General features: G+C 33.0%; 1 protein-coding gene and 2 long non-coding RNA genes across 3 annotated transcripts in view; 2 read left to right on the top strand and 1 right to left on the bottom strand.

Annotated features, from left to right (window-relative positions):
• The window catches only part of LOC129233733 (ankyrin repeat domain-containing protein 65-like), a 57,588-nt gene that overhangs the window by 23,500 nt on the left and 6,307 nt on the right, over window positions 1-27,781 (top strand). The window lies entirely within an intron of this gene.
• Window positions 4,106-8,082, bottom strand: LOC129233734 (uncharacterized). Its single transcript, XR_008581480.1, has 3 exons — window positions 7,973-8,082; window positions 5,705-5,806; window positions 4,106-4,246 (listed from the first exon to the last, which is right to left on the bottom strand). It is a non-coding gene; the product is annotated as an uncharacterized LOC129233734 (long non-coding RNA).
• On the top strand, window positions 8,250-22,080 carry LOC129233735 (uncharacterized). Its single transcript, XR_008581481.1, has 4 exons — window positions 8,250-8,357; window positions 16,170-16,253; window positions 19,780-19,830; window positions 21,936-22,080. It is a non-coding gene; the product is annotated as an uncharacterized LOC129233735 (long non-coding RNA).

Here is a 27,781-nt window from a genome sequence, read left to right as displayed (position 1 = left end):
GTTATTTATTGACCAGTTAAAGATAAAAGTTAAATATATATTTTTTAAATCTTTGAAGTATTTTTAATGCCGTTAAGAGTTAAGAAATACTATTAAAGTTCAAAATTCATTTTTATGTCCATTATCTGTGGTGAAGAACAAACAAAATAGAAGTTTAAATTGTAAAAATATTTAAATTAATTATTTTTTTAAAAAACTTCTCAAAAAATTTTAAAAAACCCAAAAGTGGGCTAAATAATAAGTTTTTTTAAATGGGTTTTTCAAAAAAAAAAAAAAAAACCCATTGGGTCCAATCCGGCCAACCCTGGTTGAAAACCACTGTTCTAGATTACCTCCTCTTAATTTAATTTAAGAAAACTTTAAATTGGATGGAAGTCGTTCACATAAAGTTTTAGTGATACCAGTTTCCAAAAGTATGCTAATAATTTTTTCCCCCATGAGCAGCGATTGAAATCGCTGGCAGTCCGCTAGTCCAAGGCCAGTGAAAACTCAAACCCAAGCCCTGCTTACCGAATTGGCAAACTAGATTGTGGCCTGGGATCCCAAAAGGCCCGTAACTATTTTGGCTAATGGTTAAAATTGTAAGGATTGACTACAGATGAGCCCCGACAGCCTAGGGCCCCCTGATGTCTTAATCCCGGGTCCTGGTCCCACCACCATGAAATAGAGTTCAAGTCCCTGAGACTAAAGTCGGTGCAAACCTAATCTGGCAGCATTGTGAAGTCTACGCAGATCTTTTTCACAACATTGTGATACTGTCGGAGTATTGGGTTAGACTTGCTCCAACAATAGTAGTAATAGTAGTTAATGATCATCTCTAATTCAGAAATATCATATTATTTACAGCTTTAAAATTTTATTTTTAAATTTGCAGTAATTTTGTTTGATTAAATTGAGGTAAATTTTTCTTAGATGAATTTTTAATTAAAGCCAATTATAACTACATTTTGAAGATTTTACAAAAAATTAAAAATTAAGTAAAATGGTTACAATCTGATGTAGGAACACATTTCTAGTTTAACTGCATTTGTTGTTTAGTTGACCAGTTATTCTGTTAACGGACTAGTTACTTTTTCTAAGGATTTCTAACACTGCCATTAGCATATTAATATATTGAATACTTTTGGATTTTTATTTCATATCTGATTATATGTAAAATATTTATGATTTTGTATTCTGTATTTAATTTAACGAAGCAACTGTCAAAAATTAATTGGAGTTATTAAAACTTGAAACATTGTGTGCAATTAGTTTTGTGAGTGGTGACACTAGCCAGACATTTCAAAATGTAACTTGTTTTCGTACCGTTAACAAGTTTTTAATACATCACAAAATACCACAATATGGATTTACAAATTGTTATTCAATGTTTCGTGTACAAATTTTCTAAAGTTGAATTCGTGGAAAAGTTCTGAATTTTTTTGAATTTTTATTTCAGTACTTAGCTTTTTTCAAATCTCGAGAAAAGTGCTGGTGAGAGAAAGCTTCTTGCTAAAGAAGCAAACTCTCTAGAATTTCAAAATCACATGTTCATCCTTTATGATGGTGATGGTTTAGATATTATGGGGAATGTTCAGGCAAACATGAAAGAAAAGTTGTACAGTGTATAGATAATGAAACTTTGGAAAAGCTTTCAGAACAATAATTTTACAATTTGTTCTCTGTTGCAGCATTCTTAATTTATTTTCGATTATTACAGCTCATAATGATCATTTAATTTTACTTTGTCATTTTCTGAGCTATTTTTAAGGAAAAAAAATTAGCCCAGGTCTAACGAAATTAAACCTATAATGCTATGTGTATTTATTTTTTATTATTCAGTGTTCTAGAACTTGTACTTATTTTATTTCCTCACATATTGATTTTTTCCCCCTTTTTCAATCATTGACACTTAATTGAAAGTAACTGCTTTATGTATTAAATGAAATTGTAAGAGTTTAATACCTTACATTTTAAAAACCACCAGAAAGAAATCTTGAAGTAGTGAAATCTGACAGTCAGTAGTCAGTACAAATCCTATTATAAAATAATTATGATAGACTTATTATTCAAACAATGTGTTGGAATTTAACCTTAAAACACAAATTTATTCAACTTTTTAAACATTTAACTTTTCTTATCATTAATTTTAAATATTATTTTTATTTCAGATTCCAACTCTATATTTTATTGTGTAAATTTCATTGTTTTGATCTGAAATATTGTGCAAATTTTAGACAATTGAAACACTGAGAAGTAAATAGACATTTTCGAGTTTTGAGTAAAAAACCTTTGAAGTTGCAGTCTTAGGTAGGCCTTCATTAACCGGTTTGGGGCCCGTCACAAATGACTTTTACAAGCCCCCTCCAAATTCTTTACAACTACGTCTCTTTACATATTTTACCCCTCCTTTTAAAAATCTTAGGCCCTCTTCAGTCTCGAGCCAACAGGTGTCCTTTCTCCACCCCCCCTGCTATTAGTAATATCTCTTACCCCAAAACAGAGGAGAGGTTCACCTACCTTTTGTCCTCTAGTTGGCTCCAAATTTTTAATTTTTGCACTTACATCACTTTGCTTCTCACTACTTCAATTGCGGATTTCAGCTCAGTGGGTTTGAGAGTCGACTGTATGTACTTTACAAGACGTTTTTTATTTACATTTTTAAAATGCGCTATATGATATATTTATACCTTAGATAAGTTTTTTTTTTTTTTTTGTAGATTTTCTTGAATGTAAATAGCAAAATAGTTTAAATATCCCTTTTGTTAACTTTTTCTCTTTTTTGGAGGATTGGTATAATTTTTAAAATTAAGAAAAAAATGTTAGGTACAGATTCCAAATTCTCAAAATATCCTTGGAATGAGTGATCATTGAAATCAGTAGTATTCATTATCTTTTACATTTAGAAAAACAGCCGATTTTTATCGGTACCATTCACAACAACTGCATCGCCATGGTTTAAATTTCCAAAATCTCAGTTCCATACCATGATTTTTTCTTTAAATTACTTGATATGGTTGTAGTAGATTTATTAACTGAAAATTAATCTTTGTCTTCTTTGTTTCCCATATTTCTACAATTCTTATTATAATGTCTTTTGTGAATGAATTTTTGGTAGTAAGTATAAAATGTAAATATATTATATATACATTAGTTCCTTTTTCAGATGGCATTGTTAAATGGTTTGATTTGTCACACCTGACTACAGAAACAAGGCTCAGCTACATTTGATCACAGATACAGCATACATGCATTTCGTGGTTATGAGGAGCCCTTTTCTTCAATGCAAAAGAAGTGAGCTTATTGATGACGTCTGGCAGAAAACAGAATGTAGACAAAAAACTGTAATAAATGTAAATAAATGCAGCGGCTTACCACAATGCAAATTTATATGAACCTTTGATATCTTTTAAGGGATTTCTGAAAATCATAGGCAGCTGGTACACCACAAAAGTGGGGATTAAAAGAAGTGAGGAGGCTTCGGTGTATCCAAAGCTGAACTTGTACTGTAAAATTGGGCTATGTTATTAGTTTTTAACATTACTGGTTAAAAGAGCCTCTATAAATATCAAACATAGCATGAAAAATTTCATTGGATGACCATTGTAATCTACCCATTTCCAATTAATGGTTCTATTCTCATGAAATATGACATTTTGAAACGAGGGAGCAGTTTCCCCTCCCGTACGAGAAGTCTATATTGAAAACTTAACAATATTGGAAGCTGGGGGTAATATTCTCCTTCATCTTCCTACCAAAACAACATTGGATTACTTGTAATTGTGTAAACATTCATGATAGGAAAAAATTAAATCAACACATTAAAAATTAATTAAAAAACAATAGTGAATAGTTTTTTTTTTTTTTTAAGTCTATCCCACTTTTGTTCTTCAAAAGAGAGTTTCTGAAAAATTTATATTTAAATAATTCACTTTAAGGATAAATGCATTTCTAGGAAATGAATATTTGTTACTTCTCTGATATTTCTTAATTAAATACCCGTTGAAAAAGAAAGGCATAAAAAGTAAAACAAATATATACTACTAGACTTATATATTTTAAATAAGAATTATTCTTTTGAATGTTAAACATTTTGTGTAACAAATAATATTCAATTTTTTTACATAAAACTTTTATTTTTTTACATACATTTATAATATGTACATTTTCAATACAAACACTTTAAGCTGTAAGCGAATATCAGTCCATATGAAAAACTTATTGCTACGCCAATGAATCTGACTCCAGACACTCCAGTTATGATGACCTAAAAGGAAAAAATGCTGCACATAAATCCTTTTTGAGTAAGAAAGGTTTAAAAAAGAGGGTTGCTACTCCATTCTGTGGATTTTGGTCTTGAAAATAAGAATATATTAAGTAAGAACTTTTAAGGGATAGTTTTAACTTTTGAGGAAATTTTACATTAGATATGCATGCAATAAAGCTAAAAATAAGGATATTTGTCAATTTGGAAATGTTCTTCCAAAAATTGGGAAATGTTAGGAAATTGAGCTATTTTGAGTAAAAATATTCAAATATTTTTTTTTAAACCAACAGTGAAAAACAGAAAAAAATATGTGAACACTAATGGCTAAAATAGTATACTCTCTTGTTCAGAGGAATACTTATTTGAATTGGCACTTTCTATCCTTTGCCTCATTTTATATTAATGTCATACGACGTCATAAACTTAGAAGAAGAAAGAAAACTGAAAAGCAACGAAATTTAAATGTAATATCTAAGTTAACAATAAAATTACTTTGAATGTGACAATATTAGTAAGTAACAATCTGTATACTATAACATTAATTCATTGTATACATAAATATGGGTTTATTAACAAATTGTCCGAGTATTTACAGTTGCAAGGTTATTCGGCTGAACCTAATGTTTGGTTTGTTTTGTGAGTCGAATAGTTCAGTGAATCGAATACCAACAAATATTTGGTACATCCCTATTTGCTAACCAAATTCGTTTACCATGCATAAAGCTAGTTATATCCCCCATATAGGAGCTAGGGTATATTACCAGGCCGAGATTAAGAAACTGTCTGGGAGGAAAAATGTGATTAAAATATTTTTGCATACTTCTTGACAAATACAGAACGGGCTTGCGACACAAACTGGTAAAGGTAACGCTAGGGAGATGATTATAACAGTGGGATCAAATATATATTTTAACACACACTAATGACAATTGTGGTAACATTTAAAGCTCAAAACCAAATATCAAAAGAATTTGATAGATAACCAAATATGGTAACCTTTCTCTCAAAGGAGACCACAGAAAATGCGAATGACTTGTGTGGATTCAGAGGAGGAGGGGGGGAGGTCGTAACCTTCCTTCAAATATATCGACAAAAATCTTTGCGAAACTGATGAATATAATTTGATTGTCCAAGAAAATTATTATTCGACTAAATGGGGATTGTTAACATTGCGTTTAAGGGAAAATATTCGGTTCCGGGAGGTTAGCTACCTGAATAAAAGGGGCTGATAGTATTTCAATTTTCGAATGAAGTTATTTCTTCGATTTCCTCACATGACAATTCTCTTGCGAGATACATACTTATATAATTATTTAGCAGTAAAATGTAGGTAAAAAGTAATAAATATGTCAGGTTCTTGAATGACCCAACAGATTTTAACTTAATATACTTTTAATTCTTATTGTATAAAATTAAATGATTATGCATAGATATTAACATAATAAAACTAAATTTTACCTTATATTTCTGTTCTAATTTCTTTCTGCTTCTCATCTTTTGGGAATCTAAGCCATCACGCTCACTGAAGTGATTGCAAATGGGTGCAAAAAATTCATGGTTCTGAAGGAAAAAAGGAATATATCAAAAGATGTACATAAATACAACTAAGCAGATAAAATGTTCCAATCAAAATATTCAAAAATTATCAGATTTATAAGTAAACAACACATTTCAATTAAGCAATTTTCAGCACATATTCTTAGAAATCATGTTTGAATGACATTGAAAAATGAGTGTCGGCTAAAAGTCTTATACTGAATGTATTAGGTAACAAAATACTTGGAATTTCGATAGTAAAAGCCACAGTGTAGAACGGCTTAAAGACAGATACTTTTCCTAGAATCCCATTCTTTTTTGAAGCAAAATGCAGAGTTGATCTTTTTCCTCACTTTGTCTACTTTAGGTATTGTCTCAATCACATAATTTTTTTTAAATGTAAACCTATTACAGTCAACCCTCGTTTATTGCGGTTAATTTGTTCCAGACTTTATCGCGATAACTGAATTTCCGCGAAGTAGGATTCTGTATATATTTTTCTAATTAGAGCGCATAACATTTACTTACGGCAATTTAAATAAGTTATCATAGTTAGAGCCCCCTAGACATAAAACAGCATCCTTAGCCACCATTATATGTTGCACAAAATATGAGAAAATTAGATATGTTAGACGTAATAGATATCACATTGTTAATTGTTGGGAAATAAAATATACACACATGCAGTTCTTATACACTACTACTAGTCTATGAGAAACCTCAACTTGTTCGATGATGAATCAATTGCCCGTTAGTGACTGTAGCAGCCCCTGTTCTTCCTCTACATTTACATATACAACTTAAAAAGATAGTACATTGTTCAACACCATTTACAGATGTATTTATCCCCTAGTAAATAATACAGTGATTTATACTTTCCAGTTAGTGCTTAACGGTTAAAATGAGATAGCGATTCCTTACACTTTCTTCGGCAATTTTATACCTCCACTCCCTCAACTGCTACAACTTGCACCTCAGACCTAACTTAAAAGCTTACCTTACTTAAAAGACATATACTTTGTAATTCTTTTGTAGAAAAATGTTTACACGAGTGCATAAAAAAGGCTAATTACTATATTTGGAGAGAAAAAAAACTAGAAAAAACCGCGATGTAGTGAAGGCGCGAAAGTCGAAGCGCAAAGTAGCGAGAGGCGACTGTAATAAAATACTAAGAACAAATTAATAAAAGTAGAAAATAACACCAACACTACACAGCAAATGATATATAGGTTCAACAAATCTGGACAAATGTCTTGCTGTCAAGAACAAATAGCGGTATATGAAATACGTATGTATTTTGTAACTTTAGTTTAAAACTTTTACCCATGCAAATGCTTTGTAATCCAAGAAAAACCTGCAGTGATTAGTGAACAGTGAAAATTGAAGCATCACAACATGGAACATGGGTGGTTAAGTGAACATAGAATATACTTTAAAATTATTGCATTTCTTGCTCTAACTTACTTTCAACCAAAATAATAAAACTTACGGCTAATAAATTCTAGGAAGAAATTAATATCTGCAGAATAAACAGAACCGGTAAACGATATAACGTAGGATATCGGTACGACGAATGTAAACAAACGTTCAAAAACAGAAAAAAACCCCATGAAACTAGGGAAATGCCGTTTATTTTGTGACTTTGACTTATTTAATCTCAATGTAACTTGCTTTTAATCAGAGAAAAATGTGTGAGGAATTCGTTTAGAGTTAAAAATAGTAGCAACACAATGTGGAGCATGGTGGTTCATTCAGTGATGATAAACAAAATTTTTTGATATATGCATTGCATATGATGCTTTAACATACTATGAAATGTCATAAAAAGTTTCATAACTGAGTTGAAATATGCAGAATATTTTAAAAAACTGGCAAAATTACCACCAACACTACATCTCTACGAATGCAAACAAACATTTTTGTTATTCTGAAAAACCGAAAAAAAAAACCCAAAAATTTCGTGAATTACGGATTTTTTGGAGACTTTTACTCATTTAATATGGAAATAGTTTCATCAATTCAAGTAGTTTTTGATTGAAGGAAAATTTGCGACAATAATAGTAACACTACATGCAGAATGGTAGCTCAATGATTCATTACGCGAATGTAAACAAAACTTTATCTCATTCTCAAATAAAATCTGTGCCGAAAATGAACATAAGACTGATTGCATTTGATACTTCAACTTACTTGGTATTGAAATAAGTGCTTTTTAAAACGAAGAAATAGGTAAATCTTTTCATAATTCCACATATATTAGACCTCACTTAGCTCCTCGTAGAGATAACATGGGAACGGAATGATGGTTCATAAACTGCTGAACCAGGCAGCTCGGAAGTGACGTCACACTAATGCACTCCACTGGTTACTTACCGCCCGACCGGTGAGGTTCGTCGAACGCAACCCATGTTTATTGAAGAGGAAAAGCACTCTGTGCAAACATCCTCTTTCTTCTCTTTGACTGCCCGCCTAATGTACTATTCTGTAATTCTGTAGCATTCGGGGCATCCATTTTTTGTTAGATGGTGTCTTGTTGTCTCTCGAAAGCAATCAAGTACGAATTCAGAGCTCCAAAGTAAGTGTTTCTATCCATTCTTTTTTCAAAGAAGTGGAACATTTATTTTCTGATTCGTTCCTATCCCATGAAGTTAGAGTTGTTTCTACTGTTCACGAAAGTTGACTTTTATTATTTCCGCCCCGTTCACTTGGGAGGATCAAAACAAGCGGCGCTCTTCTCATTATTAACTTTCTCTTTTTTATTGCCGGTAAATGTGTGACTTTAAGGTTGTATCATTAGTCTTTTTTTTGCGCTGTGGATCGGAAAAGGATATAAATAGCTCGACTGTATAGACTGCGAATAACTCAAACAACATTAAAAGCATGAATAAGCGATTATTAATTTTCCTATTAAGTGAGTGCAAAAACGAAAAGCCAAAAGCATTTTTTCAACCTCTGCACAATCAGATTTAAGACCTTGTGATGCGAGGCCCTCTGAATGCCTCGATAACGACTCGGCCTCGTCCGAGTACAACAGTGCGAACAATACATTTGTTTTCAAGCATCGAAAGTTTTATGCGTTTTTATTTATGTTTATCATGCTTGATGGGTGTTTTAGAACGTTGACCTTTTTAAGGGTTTTCTCTAATGATTGGCTACAATAAATGTCTGTGCTGTAAAGATTGACCGTTCATTAACTCATGCGATAAATGTATACAAAATTTCTGGATGAAACCGCAAAAACAAAATACTTTGTACATGTTAAGAAGGTTGAGACTTACTTTATTTTTCGAAGCAAATTATAATTTTAAATAAAATGGAAAGGAATCTAAAGTAGATAAAATACAAGCATAAACCATACTTCAGGGCATTAAACTGGTCAGTAAAAGTCAGTATTCTCCAACTTGGTCAGTATTTGTCAGTTTTTTCAAAATTTAGTCAGTAAAGTCAGTATTTTTTTACAAATTTGCCCATGAATTCATTTTAAGAAAAATATCGGCACTGATATTTTATGTTTTTCTTATTAAAAAATGCCAAAAAAGTGAGACCTTGCCAATACTGCAACCTAATTTTGCCAACCTGGTAAAGCTTGCATTATTTTATAAGAATAATTTGCTGTTAGCTTCTTTTTAGTCTACTTTTCACAAATATTTTAAACAAAAAACAAATATATGCGTAAAAAAAAATCTTTAAAAGAAATAATTGTCAAGTAAATAACTAACGTAATGAATACTGCAAAATAAAAATTTTGGAAGTAAGGTATTGAGATGAAAAAATGTGTGTCAAATGGTCTGTCTGATTGCCCCCCCCCCCCCTCCCATTTAAAAAAACCTTGTTCAAAAAATGTTGTAGAGTGTGCATCATTCCCTTTTTTTCCCCAGTGGTTCAAAAAAAGGAAAAAATAAATAAAAACATAAGTAACTGTGCGAAAATTGAAAGAAAGATATAAATCATGAACTAACAGGAGGATTTGTTCTGAACAAACTTATTGATGTATGAAACATATTTCTCAAATTTGGCTGTTTTAAGGGTTTTTTTTTTTTTTTTTTGAGAAATTTAAAACGTTTTAACAGTAATATTAATGTTGATTTGAAACCTTTATATAAGAATTTAACCATGCTAAAAGTTATTTTTTGTGCAAATATTTAGAGAGTAGGCGTATGTTTAAAGTTTTTTCCTAAATTAAATTTTTTGAAAGTTTTGAGAAAAGCGTTATAAAAAGCTTTATATTCTTCAATTGAAATGGTTTCTTGTACATTTAACAGCATTGACAAAAGTTGATGATTGGTTGTTAGAATAAAAATGAAGGGAATTCAAAGCATGAGAAAGCTGTAAATGATTTCTTTTTTGGTTTTGTTTTAATGATTGATCATGTATCTTTATTTCCACACTAAATGTTGAAATTGCTACGATATTCATTTTCGTTTCTGCAATTGATTAAAAAGGATGATCAGGAATTCTGTTTTAAAATATTTAATAAATTTTTAAGAAGAAAAGAATTTTTTTTTTATTTACTTATTTATTATTTTTTTAAGACTCCCCCTTCTCCCACTATACTTTAAAGTTCATAGTAGGATATACACATCATGTAGTACTTTCCTCTATTAAAATAATAAATTATCTCTGCATAAGACCATGGTGTGTATATTTTACTTTTAAATGTGTACAAAACCATTAATCGTGCAGTACATGGTAAATAAGGGGTGATTTCTCAAAAAATCGATTCATCAGGTTGATTCCCCCCCCCACTATTTTTGCCCCAAATGTAACAAAGAAAGAAGTGAAGAACAGCATTTTTTGTGTACTATTCTCAAGAATGCTTCTTTTAAATATCTTGAGATTTCAATTGTGTTTTAATACATTTATCGTGACAAGGGAATTCAGTTCCTACCAAATACTTCTTCCTTACAATTCAAAGTCTTCTGAGCATGAGATGTTCTGGGTTTTACTTAAGAGGCTTTCTTTTTAGGCCCCTGTTTAGTTTCTTTCTCTCTCTTCATCATCATCATCTTTTTCAAACAGATGCTTAAAGCTTTTTGAAACATGTACAATTATTTTCACGCTAATATACTGCTTTTTTTAAATTAGAAAATGAATGTTCAATTTATGGATACTTTACCTTCTGTCTCTTATTCTTGATTTCGGATTTTTTAAAAGTAATTTTACTGTGGTTTTATAAGAAAAAGTATAAGATTAATGATGAGAAAAACTTTTCTCGATAATTTAATAAACTTTTGAACATTTGAACGATCTTTTAAATTGATGAATTTTCTGGTTGCAGTAAAAATTCATCATTCTTGTGGTCAGGATCTGACAAATTCCGGGTGCCCCGGGCTGCCCAGGCGACTATAAACATTCCCCAACAACCAGTTTTTTTCAGAAGCCATGTTGCACTTAATATTCTTTTGACTGAATAAGAATTTGGCATCTAAAAAATTTCCCCGACTCTTAAATTTTAAAAGTTTTTTGTTGGTCATCATCATATAGAAATTATGTAAACTAAACTTACAGCTGTTGGTCAAAATTTTGTTTTTGATTTACATTACAAATTAGGCATTGCCATACATTACAAGTAAAATAAGCATCCATTTTACAATGCATAGCATTGCTGATTATTATATTATTCTAAAGTTAGTCAGTCAGTATTTTTAAAATTTTGTTACTACAGTTAGACCCTTGTTTTACGTGGGCTTATTTTACGCGGTTTCAATTATACGCGGTTTAAGATTTGATATCTATATTTTATTTTACGCGGCTGAGTTTCGGTTTTACGCGGATGAGCAAGGCAAACAGATAAAATTTTCCCCTCTTTCAAAATCAAAACTCATAAAGATTTCAGATTGCGCATAATAAACTGCATTTTGGGGTGCTAATCATCGAGCTCGGGCCACTGGAGACATTTTATGCGACGGGTTCCAGAGCTCTTTCCAGAAGTAAAGTTATTAAACTCACACAGTTCAGAACTCACTGGAAGAAGAGCTTTTAGTAGAGACAAATGAAGCCAAAGCCAACGACTGACGTCGGTGACTTACAACCAAAAACGTTAAAAATTTTGAGCCATTCCTAGACAATAGAAATGATCTTCCCGATTTGTTCATGAAGAAGATTCTATCATAGAACAGGGGCGAAACCGGGGGGGGGGGGGACCTACAGAGCCCGTGCCCCCCCCCCCAGAATGCTAATTTGAACAATTTTCAAAAATACTCTTTTTTTTTATTCGAACGAAGATGAACGCGCTTTGAGAAAACAAAGTGGTGACAAAGTAAGCAGGGACGACGAGAGGTCATTTAAAACTTCCCCCTCTCAGCTTTTCGGCATTTATTTTTTCTGTAGTTGGGAACTCATTTTAAACGTCGGTGATTACAAGATCGTATCTTCTTCCTTGTGACAGTTGATGGATAAGCAGTAAATCTGAGGAGAAAAACTTCGGAAAACAAATTCACCGCCACTTTCGTTTTTCTCGGAAACACTCCCGATTGACGACGGGTGAAAATGTTGTCGGACAAACTTTGTTTTGCAGACAATAAGACAATTTTATAAGTGTACATATGCAATGTGGATATTTAGGACTCATCAAGTGTAAGTGATTTTATTGATTATTTTGTTGCATTTTTAAGTGATTTCATGCCATTTTAACGTGTTCCTTTTTTATTCTTTCCTTGAATGATCTTAAAAATATGAATAATTTAGAGCTTTTGGTGATAAAAATGTGTGTGCATTTTGACTTGTTTCATTAATATAGTAAACGAAGTAATAACAAGTATTGATTTCCATTTATTAATTTGAAAATCTTACCGCCATACTGTTGTTTCAAGTACTTTAAAGTTTGTTCTTAACGTGATTTCAATTCTGGCGTAAGAACAATTAATGTTTTTGCAACAGTTTTTGAATAAATTGCAAAACTTGTACAATTTTAAGGAATTTTACTGAATGATATTCATAATAATAATAAATATATATTGATGTAAAGAGGGAGAGAGAGAAAATGCTGATAGAGTGTTGTGAAAGAAAAATTGTGCCCCCCCCCCTAAAAATATTTTCTGGTTGCGGCCCTGTCATGGAAATGGCACAAGTGGTCACGGATGCGTTAATGCTCTGCAAAGAGTTACACAGAAAAATTCTTAATGACTGCCAAAAGACTGTCACAGCCAGCTCATGTGTATTAACAGAACACAAAATAAATTTGTTTTCTTTATGCATGTTATGCATAAAAATCTATATAAGTACACATTCAAGTTATTATACAATTATTCATCACTAGAATGAAGTATTTTTTTTTTAATCAGCGGAACCAAACCCCTATTTTAACATTACTATTAGGTCTTAATTTAACGTGGCATTTCCGTGGAACGTAGCCTCTGCGTAAAATGAGGGTCTACTGTATTTAATCGGCGTTTAATAAATTTTGGTCACTAAAGTCGGTATGTTTGACTTTCCGAGCAGTATTTACCCCCGATACTTTCTTTTTAATTAGGTACGTAAATGAAAGAGTAATCTTTGGAAACAATGAAATAAATCATCATAGAAAAATTACTGTATTTTTTATACACTACAGCCCCATTGCTCACATTACACTAACCTCTGTGTAGATAAACTATTTCAATTTATTTGCAGATTTACTAGACTATATATATGATCTGTTCTCACTGCATATGAGCATTGTCTGGATGTTTATCTTCAAATTTTTAAAACCATTAATCATGCTTAACATTATTATAATTCTCTGCATTTTATCATCATTGAAAAAATCTCTTGGAAATTTTTTTTCATTTTTATCCAAAGTGTAAGGTAAAATGAAGATACTATCAGAGCAATAAGGTGTACATGACAACTACATTGTGTAAAATTTTAAGATGAGAAAAAAAAATATGTTTAAAATATTGCTGCCTTTAACTTTCATCATAAGTTCTTGCAGTATAAGTGAACCTAGTTTCTGTACATGCAAAAATAGTTCCTGATTAGTAATCAAAACAATCTTCTAATTGTGCTCTGGGTTTTTCTAAAATATTTTTTCACCTCAAAATTGACAGGGTTAAGTGTGCAATTTATAGATTTTTTTTTTCACTTGGTATTTCCTGATATCAGCAATTTTCTTGCAATTGTTTTCCAGTGAGTTTTCAAAGGAAAAAAAATTGTGAATGAAGAACTGGTCTTAATCATTCAATGTTCTGACCAGTAGTAAGATTTTTTAATTTATTTTTCTAGTTTCAAAAAAGTTTTATCCATTATTCACCGAATATATAAATTAAATTCACATCTTTCAGTCAAAATTTATACCAAATAAGATTTACATTATGTGTTGCAGTTAAAGCTGGCATCTATTTCACTAAGTATGATATTTTTTTTTGTTACGCCAAAGCTTGTTAAGTTTTTTAATTTTAGTCAGTATTTGGTCAGTATTTTATAAATTTTGATCAGTAAAGTCAGTATTTTTGACCCTACAAACAGTTTTACCCCCTGTACTTGAGGCAAAGGATTGCGTTTTTTCCTCTCTTAACCAAATTTGTATAAAAATTGAACAGTATGACATAAATGAGGGGTGGGGTGCAGAAGTCCCAACCTTTACATTTGCTTATTAAATACTAGCATTACCCGCACAGCGATGCCTGTGCTAAAAATTTAAAGAAAATCCCTTGACAGACTTAGATAAAATAAAAAGCTTTCTGCGAACACAAATCCTAACTGGAAAATTTTCTGCAAATAATTATTTTGCCTACCTCACCCTTGAATAAAAAATTAAATTTATATTAAAATATGAAAGAGACAAAAAAAAGTGCTTTAAATCATTTTTTTTTTTTTTTTTTTTTTGCAATAACATATAGTTTGCTTATTTTTTCACCAACTGAAGAAAACTGCCAAAACCATTATTTTTTTTTTACACATGTGCTTTAAAAGCCTTTAACAGAAATAAACTCTGGGATTTTCTTAAATATTCCCTTTAAAAAAATAATATATATATATATTTTTTTAAGTCAACGTTAGCAGTTTGAAAAAAAAATTTCTGCAGGGCCAAAAATTTTCTGCGAACACCGTTCGTGCGTTCGTCTATATTATGCAAGACTGTCCCTTGAGTTAAAGAAAACCAAATTACATTTGCAGTAGCTTTCAAATGTAAAAAAAAAAACTCCATAATTCATCGCCAAATTCACCAGGCGTAATTAAAATGAAAATCAATTAACATACGCACAAAGAATTTAAAATAAAGTAATAATAGTAAAATATTCATAAGCAACAAAGGCAACTTCCTCCAAAATGTTTAAAAAGAAAGTAATTGAAAAATTGTCTGAAAAATGGACCTAGTGTTATAGTTGAAAATTGTCTGGAAAATGGACCTAGTGTTATAGCAATTTCTCAAAAGAGAAGCCTTGAAAATTGGCTCAATTAGAATCGCTTATGTCTCCTGTTCTAATTGAGAAAAATGGAACAAACATCATCTTGTTTGGGAAGGAAAACCCTTTCCAGTGATACATAATGCTTGGGGGTGGGGGGATTTTTTACCCCCTAATTAGCCAAAATTTAGCCTAATATGAGGAAAAAAACGGATTCGAAATTTAGAATTCGGGCTTCGAGGTGCGGACACCCGGGGTATTTTCGAATTTTGTGCCAAGTTTCAGAGCTATGGGGGCTTCTGGCCATCGGGTACAAACAAAGAAACACCGTCGCTCTTATATATATAGATATCAGTTTCAAATGGAAAAATAAGCATTTATTTATTATGATTTCCTACTCAACATTTTCAATTATTTGTAAAGTTTACAGTTGTAAAGAACGACTGCTTAAACTGCAACGTTTTGTTGCTGTGCAAACACCGATTACGATGCCGAAAAGAAAAAAATGTTCAGCATTTTAAGCAGATATGTCTTTTTTTGTCATATAAAGTTTCTAGATTTTTGAATATAAGTGATCACTACATTTGGTACACAATTGGAGAACTCCAGGTTCTGAAAGATACTACCTGGACAATCGGGATAGGATAGAGAATTTTATTCCCACTAATTTAAAGACCTTGGAGGCAGCGAGCAAAGGGATGTTTTCGGCAAAATAATTTTAATGTTGAGAATTATGTTATGATTAAAAAAAAATAACTCATGCGAAATAATTTTTAAACTGTTGATAACGAACATTTAACTATTAATGAAACAAAATGACACTTCAAATGTGACCTGTGCTTTGCTTTCATTCAGCCGTTGCATCACCAGTATGAATAATTATGGCAGAATTGGGGGGAGGGGGGGTCATGTAAATAAATGATTTAAATCAATTCCCATGTTTTGAAATCTTTTATCTTTTTTAATACTTTGTTGTATTAAAATGTTTGATTTGCGAAGAATTCATTTTCTTGAGTTGTTGAAAAATGTGTTTGAATTAATGAAGTTTCTTTTGTTTTCAGATTGAGGATACTCTCAAAAAGAGAAAAAAGGAAATAGAGTACTTCCACGAAAGTGAAGATCAAATTAAAGTCGAGATGAACTCGGTGAGTGAGACTATTTGTGTTTCGCTATTTCTGTCCGAAAATGAAACTAAGTTTAAGGTAACCCAATGTTTTGCAATAGAAGAATAATGGGATGAATTTTAAAATGAACCTTTGTTTCCTCTGCCTGTAAAAACTCGAACACAAACTCTTCGGTATTTCTTTCCCACTTCACGTTTCAAATTTGTATTTGATGCGTTCCCCGAAGCAGAATACTTTGAGGGTCGGTGAGGTAAAATCTTTCGACCGAAAAGTTTTTCCGAGATGAATTCATGCCTCATAAACAGGTGGTTCCCGACCCACCGATCTTCATGGCCCAGTGTTTCGTCCAATGTCACGAATTGGTTTCTGAAAAGCACGCATTTCATAAAACAAGCATTGAGCAACAATAACAACTATTGTTGGTCCGTTGATCCCCCTGTATTGTAAAAACGGAATGTAACTATGCATTTTTCATGTTTGTTACTTTCTTCTATATCTAATATATAGAAGAAAGTATTGGATTCGTGCAAATTTTCGAATTTCGAATTTTGACGGATTCGAACGTTTTGAGCTGTGCTGAGTCCATTTCGACTATTTTTGGAAAATTTCTGTCTGTCTGTCTGTGTGTGTATGTGCCTGTGTGTGTCATTTCTGTGTGTGACCAGTTTTTTGTGGCCGCTCTACAGCAAAAACTACCGCATGAAATCGAACGAAATTTGGTACACATATGTGAACTTGTGCCCATTGGTTTTTTGGCGCAAATTCCTCCTAGGGGGTGGAGCAATGGGACGTTTTTTGAGTTACGCGTGCTTGCTATTCCTCGGGAAGTAACTGGCGGAATCAAACAAAATTAGGTCCATATGTTGTCCCTAATAAGAGCAGGTGCTGATTCAATTTTGGTGTCAATAGCTGAAACGGGGGTAGAGTAATAGAACGTTTTTTGTCGTCCATTGTGGCTGCCGTATCTCAAGAAATAACGAACGGAATCAAACAAAATTTTTTCGACAAGTGGCCCTTAGTGGGTATAAGAGCCGATTTTATTTTGGTGTCAACAGCTGAAAAGGGGGTGGCGTAATCGAAATTTCTCTTTTTCCATTGTGAGTGCCCTATCTCAAGAAGTAATGCTACGTTTTGATGAAATTTGGAGTAAATGTGAATCCATATGTAAACAGGCTTTGGTTCAATTTTGATGCCAATCGCTCCAAGAGGTGTTGATTTTTTTTTTTTTTTTTTTTGCGAATAAAAATAGTTTTATTAATGCAACAATAAGAAAGATAAATCGTAATAGATTGTCGTCTGCGCATTTCTCGTGATTTTAATTGAATGGAAATGATCGGAAATATTATCTCAATGATTTAAAATTTTTAACTGTTGCCATCTTATGTTTGTTAACAAGTGAAATATTTGTAATTAATTCAAGCAAGGCTTTTAAAATAACTTTCAATTTTCGCTCCTTGCTTTGCTTTTGCAATAATTCAGACATTGGGATGGTCGTCAAGTTTTTGCAGGTGTAATTTTGTTTTTGTTTGGAATATTGCTTCCTCGTCAAGCATGGGGAGGGATCAGAAAAAAAAAAGAAAAATATAGAAGAAAGTTTCGTGATGGCCACAACATACTAGTTTTTTTTTTTTTTTTTTTTGTCCGAAGAGGATTGCCCAAAGTCATGAGGGTCGGGTGTAAATAAAGTCCATTCCTGGGTTTGAGAGCCATTTGTGGGAACGAGAAACCCGACGAGATTGGTAGATTTGGCGGGACGAAACAATTTTGGCCATGCCACTCGCCGAAACTGGATTTTGCCGGCGAAGAACTGACCGAAGCTGTACTGCACGAAAGCACACATAGGTATCGTACATAATTTGCATTTATAACATTGCACATTTAAATGCATAAGTAAAGGAAATAGAATGTTTATTTTGTAATGATTGAAATAATTTTTGGAACTGATTTAGTAATTTCGACCTCACTTTCCTTATACAGTTGGCTCTCTGTTGATGTGTCCCGAGGTACAATAGGATGTTGTACTTTGGGACAGCTTGGAACTCTTACTTTAAATAGCTGGCATTATTTTATTTTCAAACTGACTTAATTTTTAAAAAATATATTGTAAAGAAATATGTTGGGGTATTTTAATCTGACTTTTAGATTTTAAATTTGATCAAAAAAATTGGCATTAAAAATTAAAATATGATAAGTGTCCCAAGGTGCAACAGTCTCCCCTATATATGCATTAAATTATGAATATTTAAGAAATATTAGGGTTCTTAGTTTAAAATAGCCCGCCCCCTACTCCTGTTTTCTCTTTAAAACTTATTATAAACTAATTAGTTTTTAGGGGAACAAAATCATCTTCTGTTGGTGTCTAAAAATGCTAATTTTGTTTAACAAATCTGTTTTCTTTTACCCAAAATAATTTTTTTTTTTCCATTGCATACTTAAAGGTTGGAAAAAAATATACATGACAACTCCCAAGAGTGATGTCCCCCTCCCCAAAAATAGACACAAATAATCTTTAAAAAGCTTGCCTTAAAAATTTCACTATCGCAATTTGCACTATCTAACCCCCTCCTCAAGTACATAACTATGTGTATAAATTTTAAAATTTTAGATTATTTCATTTTTCACTGAATTATTCGATTTTCCAAAGCTATTTCATTTTTCACAGCAAAAAAAAAAGGATGGGGACAGGTTCCTGCTTCTGCCGAAATTTTAGATGATCTTTAAGGAGGTTTGGGGGATCAAGGACTCTGATCTGGTGTTTGTGAGGGGGGGGGGGTGCTGCATCCTACCTTCTGGGTTTGCTACAGCAGTTCTGATACAATGAAGTTATGTATTATATCATTTAAAGCTGGGGGAAAAACCTAGCAATTTATCACTGATCAGACTCACGCAACTGCATCTCATCTAACGTTTGGCTGCCCCTGGATCCTCCGAATGAGTCGGCTCTATCTTTACCTTCCCCATTTCGAGAAAAGGTCCGAACCCCAGTAACAGACATTGAAAGATCTGATGGAGATCCACACACCGATCTGATGATACGCAGCAAAAGGCAGGATGAGGAAAGGATGAGTCATAGACAAAATTCCCTTTCACTCTTCAAGACGGGCAAAAGTTCTTTATTTTTAGAATTGGAGTCTTAACAAATTCAAATGAACATGAAACACGGGCAGACCTCTTGGTGGCTCCTCACGTAACCTTCCTCCGCTGCCTTGTAAATTCCAACAGCCGCATAAAATTCAGTCTGATAGCACTAGATGGTTCACGGGCCACAGCAACATCCGTTTTACCCGCCCAAAATTCGCATCATTTAAATCCAAACTTGCGACTGTCTGTTGGATTGGCCAGTTAAAAAAACAAACCGACTGTGTCGAAGGCTCGCGGCAACTACCGGAGATAGAGCTCGAGCCAGAGAGAACAATCAATTTAAAGCTTCCTTGCATCGAGAAGTAGTGGAAACAATCTGCAGTTCTGATGTCTTAGTCTCTGGCATCCTTTGATTTGTTCCTTGTCCCAGCCATTTGAGATTAACGATCTCCATCTTTCTTTTCAGGTTGAAGAAGCCGTTGCAAGACATGCTGTTGTAAGACTTGTCCGGGAAAATGTGAGTGAAACTTTTTATCCGCTCGTTTCTCCTTTAGCTGAACATGTGCTCACGTATGTGCTCTGCCCGAGTGCTTTGAGAAGGCTTAGGTGCATCATTGCAGGGTTTTTAAGTTAATTTTTTTTTGCTGAAAAATATCAAAGATATTTTTTAAATAAAGCATATTCCTAATTATTTACCTTATACTGTATGAAAATTATTTTTTTACACAGGCAATTATGCAAATAATAGTAATTTGAATTGCAAACCATTATTCTTAGTCAGGAACAGTATTTACGGAAATGTCTGGGGCTGCGTGTCTACTTATATTTGAAATACGTCAAGTTTGACTGTGTTGGAGATCCGTACGCGTCAAAAAAGAGTTCCCGATCTCTTTGGATCTATTTAATTTATAAATCTGCCATCCATGAAAAAAACATTGCCACCGTTAACGATGGATCAAATTATGTTTATATTATGTGAAGAAAAACGAGACAATGCCCTCGTGTACTGGATTAATCTTCCAATTTTTATTGCATTAAGAGACTAGAAAAATATTTGGGAAGGAAAAACCGTCGATTGGAATATTTCCCAATCAGAGATGAAAATGAACGCTAGCCGCGGATATGAGTCGTCAAAGACGTCATTGACATGCAGAATGTAAATTTTGGTGGTCAGGTGAAGTCTTGCTCCCATTTTCCTTCCGAAAGCCTCATGATTTTCGGAATTTGCCTTCATTTACAACGCTTGGGTTTTCTTTGTGAGAAAAGATGGGTGAAAAATTTCCTGCTGCCTTTGTCCTTGCGACCCTACCGAATTCCTCCCGAGCACAGATGAGATTTCGTCGACTCTGAGCAGAAAGACGCCCGTTGTATCCTTCTCTTCCCCGGTCGTGTCTGTTGAAAACCACCGATCGACTTCACTTTTCGTCAATTTGCTTTCGTGTTTTCGTCATTTGCTCTTTACTTTTTCACTCTTTGAAGCCAAGGCGCGAAGATGAAGGGACCCATCGGGGTTTTTTGTCGAAATCTCGTAGTCGCCCGTCCAAAGGACCAGTTTCTCCTTTTTCTGCGTTTCTGCCCCTGCCGATGGGGTGGACTGGGGCACGACCATGACCTGGACTCTTTTCTTTTGTTCAAATGAACATATTCAAAAACATATTGAAAATGTGTTTGAATGATTCTTTAAAAATGTAATCACTAATTTTACTTTTTTTTTTTTGCAAAATCATGTTTTTTCTTTTAAGGGGGTTACAGTCCCTCAGAAATGATCAAACAATGAAAAAAAAAAAAAAAAAAATTGCCTATTTCAAAACTAAAAACCAGTCCAAACACGGGGGAAAAAGTTTCATTGCTTTAGTTCAAATATTTTAAAAGTTATGAATGTTTTTAGGTCATGCTCGCTATGTATTCTTATGCAAAAGAAAAACTTGAAATTGATTTTTCTCAATGATTTTTCTCTCTCATTTTTTTGTGTTTTCATGTCATAAAAATCCTTAAGGCTTTTTATTTTTTATTTTTGATGCAACTTGAAAGTAATACTTTTTGCAATTAGGACAATATATTTAACAAAACTGTGCATGGAATTAGCATTTTATAAATGACTCAAATGTTTAGAGCATGTTAAACCTTTAAAAACCATATTTTAAAAAAAAATTACGATTTTTTACATAATTAATCACAGAAAATTTTCTAATAAACACAAAAGCAAATGAATGCACAGATTTTTAGAGATGATGATTGTGATCGTCTAGCAAAAAGTTTTTTTAACATTAATTAAAAACAAAAAAGCCTTTGGAATTTTAAAAAATTGAAATTTTCCTCAATTTTTTGAATAAAAAAAAGGCAATATTTTAAAGTTTTGATAGTAAATTATTGATCCTGAAACTAGTATGCATGTTATGGTTTAAAGAAAAATAAAATCTATTTAAATTTTAAAAAAATGTTTGAAAGATACTGTGACCCCTTAAAGTGAGTTTTTTAGAGGTCGTTGGAAGGGAGAACCACATTCCTTACGGAATCCAAATTGCGTATACTGTGCCGGTGCATTCGAATGAAATCAATCTCTTCGGTGTTTCGTTCCGAGTGTGTTTACCCCGTCTTTTAATTCCATCTCCTTTCTCTTAGGCCGAGCTTCGAGCACTCTCCGAGAAGACGGCTCTCGAGAATGAGGAACTGAGAAGGGCCCTCGACAAGGTAAGGATTCTCCCGATTCCACTCTCTGGCATCGTGGGTGTGATGGGGAGGGTCAGGTGTCCTGCACCTGAACAGACTCGACTTCACTAACTTCAGAAATGAATTTCCATTATGTAAAGAAATATAAGCATAGTAACATTTTTAGTTCAAAATGTTGCAACTCATGAAAATGAACACAAACACAAAATATGGAAACATTTTTTAAATTTAATAAACGTTTGGTTTTTTCTCACAAGTAACTTTTCTTTAAATTGAAAGTCAAAAAAATATTTCGTCGCTTGAGAAAAATGGTGACATGACTCAAAATACACAGAAAATAAGATTTTCAACTGATAATCCTGTTTAAATAAATGGATCTGTTATTTGGAATAGAGGCACACGTCGTAGATAGCAAAGTTGCCGGTGCATGGCAACTTTGATTCGAGTCGCACTCCCTCTTATATTTTCCCTTTTACGTCAAAACAAATAGTATAAAAATATATATAATTTCATATCATTTGAACAACTGTGGCCATTGCATCTGAAAGTGTGAACCGGCACTTGTACAATTGTCCGAATCGGAACGAAACTATCTTCAGAAACTCGACATGTACTTGTACCCAAAAAACATTTATTTAAATTAAAAAACATTTAGGTATCTGACATTGAATCTAAAACTTATAATATTCTTCAACTAACTGATTTTTTTTCTGCATTTTTTTTTAATGTAAGGTAAATTTTAAGAAATTTTAGAGCTGAAAAATACAAACAGCCAAAAGTTTGTAATGAGCATTAAATAAATTTTTTCTCTCTTGGAATATTTAAGCATCCCACGTAGTACTCAAAGATATGGATTTATACTAGTTTAAGTTACTTTTCTTAAATGTACTTATTTTTAATATTCCATTTTTGTGTTATTCATTTCCAAATGTGTTGATGTAAAAATGTGTTTGCTAATAATTTTTGAACTTGATATTTTAATTAAACTTGTAAGCCATTTTTCAAAAAAATAAATAGAAAAATACAATTTTTTTTGAAGAAAATTGTAAATTTTAGACCCCCTGCTGGACATTGAAATAGTTTTTAATTTTTATAAACACTGCAAACTCCCTGATTTTGAATCAAGGTTTTTCTCTCTTTTCAGTGGGAGGGAGGGGCAGATTTAAAATCAGATTTAAAATCCATTTTGTTTTGAGGTTGGTCATTGTTTTAATTCAACCCTGTTCGCGAGTTATATTAAACTATTTTATATTGGGCTTAAATGTTTAACTGGTTTTGAGACAGTTCTGATTGTTTGCAAAACTAGGCCCAGCGTGACCTTGAAATCTCCAACGCAAGGTGCAGGGAATTGGAGGCAAAATTACGATCCCAGGCCACGAATGCAGGCCTCCAAAAAGGGGAGACTGGCAAGGAACTGCAGGTACTGATTGTTATTTGTGAATATCTTTTTGAACCCAATTTGTGTTGATGCCATTTATAAATCTTCAAAGGTTGGTCATTGTTTTAATTCAACCCTGTTCGCGAGTTATATTAAACGTTGCTATTTTATATACTTTCGTAGAATGCAGCTTAAATGTTTAACTTTCTTTGATTGATAGCAGTGATGGGGGTGCAGCCATGAATTCTGCTGTGTGTTCCATATCTAGTTCTGATTGTTTGCAAAACTCTTTCAGGCCCAGCGTGACCTTGAAATCTCCAACGCAAGGTGCAGGGAATTGGAGGCAAAATTACGATCCCAGGCCACGAATGCAGGCCTCCAAAAAGGGGAGACTGGCAAGGAACTGCAGGTACTGATTGTTATTTGTGAATATCTGGTCCAATGCAACTTGTGATTCATAACAGAAGTCCAGTTTAGAAAGGCTTAGATTGCGAAATGTGAACAGTGATCATCAGTTTCTGGCAGGTTTGGCCGGACTGGACCCAATGGATTTTTTCGAAAAAACCCATTAGTTAGCCCACTTTCGGGTTCTTTTATAATTTTCTGAGAATTTTTTGAAAACTTAATTAATTTAAATACTTTTAGAATTTAAACTTTTTTATTTGTTCTTCACCACAGACAATGGACATAAAAATGAATTTTGAACTTTAATAGTATTTGTTATCTCTTAACGGCATTAAAAAAATACTTCAAAGAGTTTAAATAAATATGTTTACCTTTTTTCTTTAACTGGTCAATAAATAACTCAAATTATCTTGATTAAGTCCTGTCACGTCAGATTTTCTCAATATTTGTACATTGTACAGAGGAAGCTACTCTAGCTAAAAGGCTTTCATGTGAATTATTTTCTGCAAACCAACACAAATCTTGCTACAAATCTCGAATAAACAAGGTATATTTTTTAGAAATTAACAGGTTTCACAAATGGTCAGACAGAAAACAGAATAAGATGTACAGTATTTTCATTATCTTACGAAAAAGTTTAATATTTCTTACTCTGTACACAGAAATAGAAAAACAGGCAACATAAAATTCAAAGAAATGTCTTGATTAAGCTGGAATTCAGTTAAAAGGGATTTAAACTACTTGATTTTTCTACAGTAGTTTTGCTTTACAAAATGAAATACAATAAAGTAAAATGCACAAAAAAAATGTAGTAATTAAAAACGAACGAACGAACAATAGATTTTATCACTCAAGAAGTAACTTTGCCTTAACTGTTGGTAATCATGGAAACTAAAAAATCTGAAACTTCACCATTCTTGGGTTTTTTTGTCTTTTATACTTTTCTTCAAAAAACGCTGAATTTTCCAGCTTTTTTTACCCCAAGACAATTTTTGTGCTTTGTCCATATACTTACGCTACAATATGCTACAAGTACCTCACATTTTCCCTAAAAAAAGACAAAAAAAACCCACATTTCTTTTAAAAAACCCTGGGTTCATGATCTTTTAAACCCCCCCCCCCCCCCCCCCCGGTTTTTGCCAACCCTGGTGTCTGAAAGAAGTTTTTTATCTTTGTGATACATGCCCTTTATTGGTAAACAGCTCTTATTGCTAACTTGTGCATTGTCTGCTTTTCTCATGTTTTTAAAAAACTTCACCCCATTTTCTTTCTTCTGTTTTTTCCTCTCCTCCTCTGTTGGCAGGCCCCCTCGAATTCGTTCCGATTCTCAGATTCTGTGGAGACTAATTAATGAGTTGGACGTGGTTCAGTTTTAATGCTTTGACTAAGAGCTAAGGGAACCGCTATTTACAATCTACATGCAGTACAGATTCGAAAGATTCGAAAGGGCTTCTGGTTCTCTTACGACAACAAACCGTCCACTGTTCTCTCCAGGACACTAACAATCACAGTGCTTCGATTAGTGCTGGCTAGGTGGACAAAAGTCATGTTCGAAATTCTAAACTTTGCTATTGGGATGATGCAAACAGTAAACCAAAACATGATGCTTAGTCATTTGTTTTTGTCTAGCAATAAGCTTAAAGGTACATATCCGTTTGTAGCAGAATAAATCAGTTGAGTTCCAGACATCATTTCATCACACAAAAGTAAAGTGTTCTTAATTTCATATGATTTTATTGTTTCAGATGGATATTATTTATACTAGTAAGTGCTTTTCTTTCCTGATTTAATTAATCTATCTGACAGTTAAACAATGTTAAATTTTTTTTTAAAGATGAACGAAGGATGTTTTGCCTGTTTCAAAACTTTCAAGTGATGGTAATGACTTGTACCCATTTGTACCCGGGCTAAATATTCCGTATATAGTAGCTGCAGCTTTCCCATTATTAATGAGACGTATTACAGTCAGCACACTCCAGTACAACATTTTTTTTTCACTCAAAGCTTTGGGTGCTTCAATCATTCTTCAAAGAAATCCCTACTCGAAAGAAAGTACTCTAGAGAAAAAAAAATATGTTGTACTCGAGTGTGCTGACTATAATACACCTTATTAATAATTGTAAAAATGCATCTATTATCTACAGAAAATTTAGGCCGGGTACATACGGGTAAAATCATTTTCATCACATTAAAGGATGTTATTGAGCAAGAACTCCTTGGTTTATCTTTTAAAAAACTTTAATATTGTTTGATTATCTGATGGAGTCATTGAGTTGGAGAAAAAAAAGCACTGACCAGTGTAAATAATATCCATCTTGAACAGTGAAATCATGCGAATTTAGGAACACTTTAATTTTGTGTGATGAAGTGATGAATTCTGAACTTGGCTTTTGTCCACCTAGCTCCCATTAATCGAAACACTGTGCAACGCTTCTAAAGCTCAAGTGTTGCCAAATTCCAAGCGATAAAAGTTCTCCGTTCCTCCAAGGAGTTGGAGTTTGGCATGGAGCGATTAATTCTCCACAGAAACTCTTTCCACGTCAAGAATTTCCTGCATCATTCGGTCTTGAGCGCAAAGAATGAGCAGAGGATAAGGAGCTCTGTGCGTTTCTTGCACCGAAAGTCGTTTCTCGGAGTTGTGGTGCCGACTTCAAACTCTTTCAGTCTGTTTCGTGTTTGGGGACTTTCCCAGCCTTCTGTGTAGACCTCAATTGTGTTGCATGTTTCTGCGTGGCTGCCAATAAACCCGATCGAGTCCTCCGAACTTCTACGACGGCAGAATGGAAGCTCTGTTGTCCGACACTCTCAAGATGCTTTTAAATCCTTTTTCAACTCGTAAATAGTAGTCCCATCAAAAACACAAAATGTACAAAAATGCTTCCACCGTAAAAAGTAGTGAAAGTTCAAGTCAGCTGTTTTAGTTAATATTTTGGGAAGTGCCTATTTAATAACCTATATGAAATACGCGAATTTTAACTCATTATATTATTTTTATAATTGTTATTCTATATGCTACATGGAAGTTCCGAACATGTTCTATCAGGCGCAAAAAAAAAACTTGATTTTGGTACTAAATTTTTTTAAATATATTTTCAATGCAAAAATGGGGAAAAACCCCTTTGCACGTTTTTAATCAACATCTTCGTTAATTAGTGTCATCCGAAGACGTGACCTAGCTAAGGACAGTCAATCGACTCTCCTTTCGGACAATTTTTTTTTTCAAACTCTGTCCATCTGTTAAGGCGCTACAGTGCCACAGACAGGTCAAACTAACAGGTCATAAAAATGAAAAAAGGAGCCAAGATCAATCAAAGTGAGGTTCTGGGTAGACGGGGTTGCCAATAAAAGAGTTAAAGGGTACCGAGTTCCACGGCATTTCTTCCAGAATGCCGGATTGTTCTATTTTCGTTTCGTCATTTTGAAAACAATTTTTAACTTTCTTTGATACCGGGTCGTAAACTTCCTGCGAGTTTTAGTCGTGAATAAACTATTTTCAAAATCTTTGAGTACTCCAACTATAAAGAAATTTGCCACGTCTTTAATCCATTATGAAGGAAAGTAAAAAATTGTTCACATGTCTGTTTTGTTGGGATCATTTGTTTTTTGAAAGCTAATCAAAAGCTATAGTCTTTATTTTGACTTAACGGTCTTTATTTTTTAAATTTATTTAGTTATTTATTTATTTATTTTTTTTTTTTTTTTTTGCAGTTTACAAATTTAGGGACAATTGAAAAAATAGTTAACTCAATGTTTTAACTATTAGTCTTATAATCATCTCAAGGTGCCGAATTCAAGCTTTAGATTTGCGAATTAAATTACTGGACAGATAATTTTTCACTTTAATTTAACTTTTAGTATTGCAACAAGTCCCGTTCTGTTTGAAAATTACACATTTGAGTTTAAACATTAGCAGCCTTGTTTTTGCAACGTTTGAAAAACTGTTTTGTTTCGATTTATTTGAGGAAACATTTCAAAATCGGGCCATGCGTCACAATCAGTCAGCGTAAAAAGGAAG

Source organism: Uloborus diversus, unplaced genomic scaffold (genome assembly GCF_026930045.1).
Source record: "Uloborus diversus isolate 005 unplaced genomic scaffold, Udiv.v.3.1 scaffold_670, whole genome shotgun sequence".
NCBI classification, from domain to species: Eukaryota; Metazoa; Arthropoda; class Arachnida; order Araneae; family Uloboridae; genus Uloborus; species Uloborus diversus.
The sequence above is the reverse complement of the archived record's forward strand: the minus strand, read 5'-3'. Positions and strand labels throughout refer to the sequence as shown.